The sequence below is a fragment of the Chrysochloris asiatica genome, unplaced genomic scaffold (assembly GCF_000296735.1).
Source record: "Chrysochloris asiatica unplaced genomic scaffold, ChrAsi1.0 scaffold00029, whole genome shotgun sequence".
Lineage (NCBI taxonomy): Eukaryota > Metazoa > Chordata > Mammalia > Afrosoricida > Chrysochloridae > Chrysochloris > Chrysochloris asiatica.
In genome coordinates this window covers 17,487,374-17,493,634 of record NW_006408547.1, presented here as the reverse complement: position 1 = coordinate 17,493,634, position 6,261 = coordinate 17,487,374, and positions in this window count along the sequence as shown.

Here is a 6,261-nt window from a genome sequence, read left to right as displayed (position 1 = left end):
GTGCATGGATATTATCCTATCATAGACAGCATTATACCTCATGACTGATCTGGATATGTTCTTTTTGACAATGAATGTAACACCATTCCTCTTCAATTTGTCATTTTTGGCATAGCAAACCATGTGGTCGTCAGATTCAAAATGGCCAATACCAGTCCATTTCAGCTCACTAATGCCTAAGTTATCGATGTTTATGCGTTCCATTTCATTTTTGACAACTTCCAATTTTCCAGATTCATACTTTGTACGTTCCATGTTCCAATTTTCAGTGGATGTTTACAGCTGTTTCTCTTCATTTTGGGTTGTGCCCCATCAGCAAATGCAGGTCCCGCGGGCTTTTCTCCCACGGGCTGTTCTCCGTTCACATTATCATGGTCAACTCCACTTTGAGGAGACATGTCTTCCCCAGTCGCATTTTGAGTGCCTACCAACTTGAAGGGCTCATTTTCCGGCACTGTATCTGACAGTGTTTCTCTGCTATTCATAAGGTTTTTAGTGACTAAAGTTTCGGAAGCAGTCCGTCACTCTTTCTTCCTAGTCTTTCTTTGTCTGGAAACTCATCTGAAACCTGTCCACCATGGGTGACCCTGCTGGTTATTTAAAATACCGGTCGCATAGTCCTCAGAATCACAGCAACTCACAAGCCACCACAGTATGACAAACTGACAGGCGAGTGGTGGCTGTTTGGTTTTAAGTGGAAACTGTCACTTTAAATTTTGAGGAGATCTGTGCACATGCGTAGTAGAACCCTCCAGGGGTGGGGGGTGGAGTGTCCTTTCTCTCAGGCATCCCCTCTAGTCACTAGAATGGAGGTGCGCAGACAGAGACCAGTGAACAGATATCAAAAAATGAATGTCCACACCTGTATCTCCACAGTTGTGTCAGGCATTTGTGGCTGTTCTGATCCTTCCCCTCTTTAGTCTCTCCCAAGATGTCAGCTCCGGGAATAGCTGAGCATCTTGAATTAGAAAGCAATGGATTTCTTGATTCTGCTACAAATTCCCCTAGCTGTAAGCCTTCCAATCTTCTAAATGTTCCTTTATATGTGGTTCAGAGTTCTAGCACCATCCCTGAGCCTGTTTGGTATTCTGTGTTGTTGCTGACGGAGCTCCTGACTACACATCTACCCGATCCGCCATCCTGATTGTGGCACTAGTGCTCCTGAACGACTGACCTATCTAATTCATAAATCTCAGAATAAAATTACTATTTTAATACTACTATTTTAATAGAAAATAGAATTAAGGAACATTTAAAATAATAATTATCCATGACCAAGTGTGAATCTTCTAGAAATGCCAAAAAAAGTTGTGATTAAGAAATGTATTTTATGACGTGTCACTGTCGAATTAGCACAGGACTGCTAACCACAAGGTTGGCAGTTCAAACCCATGAGCAGGATCTCTGTGAGTTGGAACTGACTAGACAGCACTTAAAAATAACAACATATATAGTTATTCATATACAATGTTCACACCTAAATATTAAGAAGATAAACAATGCAATAAAAAGTGCCAAAATATTTGCATTAACACTTTTCAAAAAAGAGTCAAATGGTCAATAAGCACATGAAAAGGTGCCTAATATCACTAGTTATCAAAGAAATATAACCTGAAAGTAATAATAAATCACAAGCACATGTCCATTGGAATGTCTAAAATCCTAAATTTTCTTCATATCTCTTTGTAATCAGTCCCTCCCTTTACTCTAGACAACCTCTGACCTGATTCTGTTATTAGCAATTATTGTAGATTCTCTAGAATTTTGTATAACTCTGTAATCCTTCACTTCTGCTTTATCAATTCTTTTTTTCTCAGCAAAAAAATTCCCTGAGATTCATCCATGTTGCATTATTAGTAGTTGGTTCCTTTTGATTAGTGTGCAGAATTCCATCATATGTATTACAATGTATGTATCCTGTTGGTGGCCACTGGGGTTATTTTCAGTTTGGATCTGTAACAAATAAAGTTGCTGTAAACATTTGGCCACACATTTTTATATGGGGCATAGATCTTTATATTTCTTGGATAAATACTTAGGAGTAGATAAATGCTTAGGGGTTGCATGATAGAAATATTTTTTTAACTTTTAAAGAAACTGTTAAAGTTTAAAAAAAAAAAAATGCTTCTTTAAAAATTTCCCGAAGTGTTGGACTAGATTGAATTGAAATGATTTTGACACCCAAATTCAACCTTTCTTGACCTTTCCCAGTAAGGTTCTGGGCAACACTCCACTGAAATTGTTCTTTCGAAGATGCCGAGTATGCAGGCTGGTTCTCATGCTTTATCTTACTTGAGGTATCAATAGTATTTGACACAGCTGATCACTCTTTCCTTGTATTGGTTTTACACTTTCTTTTCTAGACAACAGATTCCACTGGATAGCTTCAGACCATTCTTTTCATTCCTTTTCTGGTTCTCCTGCAGAATCCTCTTCCCCTTTCTACACATACAAGTGTAGGTCTCACTACTTGGACCTCTGTCCCTTTCTGTCTGCTCACTTTGTAGGTCTCTCATATACCCTCATGACTTTAAATAGTGTATGTTCTCTGACCTATTTAGCCCCCCAGCTAGTTTTTGCTTACTTTTCCTTCATTCCATTCTTTCTCTAGCTTTTTCTTCTGTTTTTTTCTATCTCTAGCACTGATTTACTCAGGCATAGATTTCTAATTGTTGGAGGAGAATACTGAAAGTGCCATGGGCTGCCAAAAGAACCAATAGATCCATTTTGGAAGAAGTGCAGCCAGAGTGCTCCTTGGAGGCCAATATGGCCAAACTTCATCTCTCATACTTCAGACATATCGTCAGCTGGAACCAGTTGCTGTAGAAGGATATCATGTTTGGTAAGGTGGAGGGTTAGAGAAAAAGAGGAAGACTCCTAACAAGATGGATTGGCCAAGTGGCTGCATCGATGGACTCAAGTGTGGCAACAGTAGTAAGGTTGGCCCAGGATCAGGCAGGGTTTCGTTTTGCTGTGTGTAAGGTCACTATGGGTTGGTACCAACCCGATAGCACCTAACAACAACAACAACTCAAGAAGTGGCATTTATATATTTAAGGGAGAATGCTTGAATTCTCTTTTCCCTCAACCCTAGCAGCCCGAGTTTATTCCTTCAGAGGTCTTCCATATTTTAGAAAATAACAGCTCTCTTCCTCAATCATTGTGTCCTGGTGTGGTACTGTGGGTTAATGCGCCAGACTGCAAAGCCATTTGAACTGCAAGGTTGGCAGTTCAGGTTCACCAGCTGCTCCTCGGAAACCCTATACAGGGTTGCTATGGGTCGGAATTGACTTGACGACCTTAACAACAACAACAAATTCAGCAAATGGCTTAGGTCAAGATGCTAGAAGTCATCTGCTGCCTTCTTTAATCTCACTACCACATCTAAGTTATCAATAAATCTTTTTACTTTAATTCCCCAAAAATGCATACTGAATATTAATGCCTTTTACAATTATTGTTGTTTTTGTAAGTGCCCTCGAGTCAGTTCCAACCCATAGCAACAATGTTATTGTGTTGTTGTGCAGTGTTGTCGAATCAGTTCTGACTTATAGCCACCCTGTATAGGGTTTCCAAAGAGTGACTGGTGAATTTTAACCGCCAAACTTGAAACTGACCTTGCACTCCAGTGTTTTAACCCACAGCACCACAGTAGGACTCCCATAGCGACAATGATGGTGGTGGCGATGTGCCCTGTGGTCAGTTTCGAATCATAGCAACCCTGTACAGGGACCTCCAAGGCTGTAAATCTTTATGGGAACAGAACGCCTCATCTTTCTCCCATGGAACAGCTGGTAGTTTCCAACTGCTGACCTTGAGGTTTGCAGGCCAATACTTAACCACTACACTAGTAATCTCTTAGTTGAGGAGACTATCAGCATGTAAAAATAAATCCTAAAATTTCCCTTGTTTATCCTCTTAGCCTCCAACAAGATCCAGAGTTATCTCTTTGTTGCATAAAGTTGATGACAGCACTCCCCTGCCTTGGCTCTCCATTGTACTTGGAATCAAATAAAAATTTCAGCCATAACCTAGCAACAAGGTCCTCCATGAGCAGAACCTGCCCACTTTTGTGACCTCAGCCCTTACCTCCACCTTTACTCAGTTCCACACTAGCTCTTTTTCTATGAATCAGCCAAACTGATTCCAGCTTAAAGGAAATACTATTTGCTCTTCTTTCCTGGCAAGTTTTTCATTCAGTTTTCACTTGAATCACCTTAATTTTGTTTCCAGATCTCTGAAACATATCTTAGATAAATTATCTTCAAAAATTCACCAGACGTCTTGTATAAATAGCCCACTTCAGTCTCTCCCTACTCCCTTACCACCGCTCCACTTCTCTTCAAAGCATTCGTTATATTCGTGCCTTTGTATTGTCTACCGCGCTCTACTCTACAGACCCAATGTGGGCAGAGAATTCATCTTTGGTTTTACTCATAAAGTTTGGGCTTTGCTGCAGCTATAAATGGGGTACTGGTGTGGTGATGAACCACAAAGTCATTAACTCAGGCTCACCATCTGCTTGTCAGAACCCTACACAGGGTCGCTATGAGTCAGAACCAACTTGATGGCATGTAACAAGAACAACAACAGCATTTCCATGTAACCTGAAAATCTCTGTAATTTGGTGCCATGCATGTTTATTCTTCACTCATGAAAAGTCTACTATGTGTCTGAATGGTACTTTATACAGTGATATAGTCATCCGAGCAGAGGACCACTCTGCTTTGGTAGAGCTGAACCATCTGGAATATGTAGGGATGATAATGGAAGGAACACAAAATGGAGTATTATGCCCTAGACCTTAAGGTGATCTATCTAGAACTAGCATATGTTACTGTAGCTCATGCTTCATTTTCAAAACATGTTCCTTGGCCACACCTAACTTGAGGACATGTGTGGGACCAGTGGAAGAAGTAAACCAAATAAAGGAAAGGAAGAGAGTAGCGTTAGATGTGAGATGTGTCTAACCCAGCTGCCTTATTAATAGTCTACCTTTAGCACTTGAACTTGGCAATGATTGCGTGGACTACGGTAGTTATTAAATAGGCATTTGTTGAATAAGATTCAGTGTGGCCAGATCTTGGCTTTCCTGGCCATAGAAGAATGATTCTAAGAAAAGATACAACAATACTGCTGACTATGCCCTCAATCTGCTTTCTTTCTTGTCCATTTCTTCTCCATTCTACTGGTTGTTGTTGTTGTTAAGTGCCATCGAGTCAATTCCGACTCTTAGTAACTCTGTATAGGGTTTCCGAGGAGCAGCTGGTGAGCTTGAACCACCGACCTTGCAATTCAAACGGCTTTGCAGTCTGATGCATTAGCCCACAGGACCATACCAGGACTCCATTGGTACAATTTATTAAATATGCAATTCTATTGTTGTTTCCTTCCTGAAATGCTTAATGTTGTGCGTCAACTTGACTAGGCTCTGATTCTCTGTAGTTTGGCTGGCATTGAACTGAATGCTCTTCCATAACATAGTATAATGTCATAATCCTTAATTTTGTGATCTAATGTAAGCAGCCAATCAGTTGAAAGCCAATCCATGTTCTTGGGGGTGTGGCCTAATTCAATACACAAGAGTGAGTCAGAAATGATCTGCACTCTGGTTATATTAAAATGCCCATCCATGTTCATGTCCATGGCTGCTGACAACATTGAACTGATTGAAATGATTCTTTTGAACAGATGAGTGAAAGTGGATCTTGTGGCAAATCATTTGCAAATCAATCATGTCTCTGCCTATGAAATAATCCATGACAGACTTGGGTATAGAACATTTGTGCGAGATGGGTATGAAATACTCAAGCTAGATTCAGCAGAGGACCTAGAAGGAGGAATAACATTGCTGGGATCTGATGGATCTTAGCTGAAAGCAAAGAATACTAAAAAGAGCTTTACTTGTTTCATTGGCTGTGCAGTTGTTCGACTATTGCATCATGACAAGCTATGAATAGCATTTAGATGAATGGGTATCCCAGAACACTTAATTGTGCTCCTGAGGAACCTGTACATAGACCAAGAGGAAGTTGTTAGAATGGAACAAGTAGATACTGAATGGTTTATAATCAGGAAAAGTGTATGCAATGATTGTATTCTTTCCACATACTTCCTCAACCTTGTAAATTGAGGAAATAGTATGAGAAACTGGATTTTATGAAGAGGAATGAGGCATCAAGATTGGAGGAAGATTCATTAATAACCTGTGATATATAGACGATACCTTACTTGCTGGATCGAAAGAGGACTTAGAATACT